Here is a 1,830-nt window from a genome sequence, read left to right as displayed (position 1 = left end):
GGGAGACCCAGCAGAGGCTCCTGGCTTCTGGCTTTGAATCAGCTCAGTTCCAGTCGTTGCAGTCACTTGGGGAGTGAATCATCAGGCAGAAGATCTTCCCCTCTGTCTTTCCTCTTCTCTGTAGATCTGACTTTGCAATAAAAAAAATGTCTGCTAAAGTAGATTCCTTTGTCTGTATGGTGAAAATGTTTAAGATGTTCCCTAGCAGCCCATCCCAACCTAGAAAAGGGATCTGAAGGAACTGAGACAGATGTAGGTGTTGAGTTTGGAATATGTGATTTATCTGAAGCTGTTTGACACATCAATTTTAGTTTTTAGTAAATAACAGTGGCCTGCAGAAAAAAGTCTTGAACATGAAAGAGCCCAATGCAGATTTATTGATGCAGAAGAATAAAGTGTTTTGCTAGGTAAGATAAAACACCAATATGAAATGAATGTTTGGACCAATCATAAGAATTAAACATTTTAATAAGACTTGAGTCTTGGGATGCAGTGGGTTAAGTTGCCGACTTATTCCATATGGATGCTGGTTCGAGTCCCGGTTGCTCCATTTTTTTTTCAATGGTTAAAAATACATATTTAGAACTAGAAAGCTGGATGCACTTTGGATGATCCCAGTTTTGTTGGCGACATCCACAGCATCATGATCAGGAGCCAGTCACACGTGCGCCTTCTTTTCTCCATCGGGCTTGATCAGGGTATTGACTTTGGCCACATCAGTGTCGTAGAGCTTCTTCACGGCTGATTTGATTTGCTGCTCGTCGGCCTTGACATCACAATGAACGCAAGTGTGTTGTTGTCTTCTAGCTTCTTCATAGCAGACTCTGTGCTCAGGGGCAACTTGATGATAGCGTAGCAACCAAGCTTGTTTCTCCTGGGGGTGTTCTTCCTGGGTATTTGGACTGCTGCTGCAGGCCCTGAGTCTTAGGCCACTGGAAGGCCGGGGACATGCAGAAACTCATGTGGCAGTGAACATCTTTCAGCACTGCCTTCTTGGCCTTCAGAGCCTTCGCTTTGGCTTCAGCTTTGGGAAAGGCAGGGGCTTCCTTCTTCACTTTCAGAGACATCTTAGTGGAAAAAAAAAATCGCTCCACTTCTGATCCAACTCCTTGTTAATGTGCCTGGGAAAGCAGCAGAGAATGACCCAAATTCTTGTCCCCTGCATGCATGTGGGAGACACAGCAGAAGTCCCTGTGTCCTGGTGTTAGACCAACCCAGCAACAGAGGTTGTGTCTGTTTGGGAAAGTGATCCAGTGATGGAAGATTTCTGTCTGTTTCTTTCACTCAGAAGCATACCACCTCTCTGTAATTCTGCCTTTCAAATAAGTAAATAAATATTTTTTAAAAGAAAAATAAGGGAAAAAAGATAAAAAGTGTTAATTTACTGCTTACAATGTAGCTGGCAACCTTGAGAGAGAGGTTTATGAAAATCAATACTTGGAATACAGGAAACGCAGTAAGCATACTGAGTTTGACCACAGGCCAAACTCAGAATATCAGAGCTTGATGGCTTAATTGATGTTCCTTGCTTTTTGCTGACACCAACACCCTTAGAAGAACATAAATAAGAATCAGTGCAAGAGAAGTCACCATGATATTCATTATCAGACATACCCTCCTGGGGATCTCTGAGGATGAGAACTGACCCTCTGCCTTAGGAACCTCACAGATTTTATGTGTTTTAATAACAAAAGTGAGTTAAGGCAGCAGCACAAAGCTCTTTTCACACCTGAAATAGTGGGGCCTGGCCTGAATCTAGACTAGATAGGATTTAAGCCCCAGTTACGATGCCCCGAGAGGCCACTGTCATAGTTCCTTAGCCAAAATGGA

The 1,830-nt window shown here is 43.2% G+C and overlaps 1 pseudogene; it reads right to left on the bottom strand.

Moving 5' to 3' along the window:
• Positions 1 to 565: 565 nt before the first annotated feature.
• Positions 566 to 1,067, bottom strand: LOC121145265 (annotated as a pseudogene).
• Positions 1,068 to 1,830: the final 763 nt, after the last annotated feature.

Source organism: Ochotona curzoniae, unplaced genomic scaffold (assembly GCF_017591425.1).
Source record: "Ochotona curzoniae isolate NIBS_2020 unplaced genomic scaffold, NIBS_Ocur_1.0 scaffold_3223, whole genome shotgun sequence".
In the NCBI taxonomy this organism is placed as follows: Eukaryota; Metazoa; Chordata; class Mammalia; order Lagomorpha; family Ochotonidae; genus Ochotona; species Ochotona curzoniae.
This window is presented reverse-complemented; position numbering and strand designations above follow the sequence as displayed.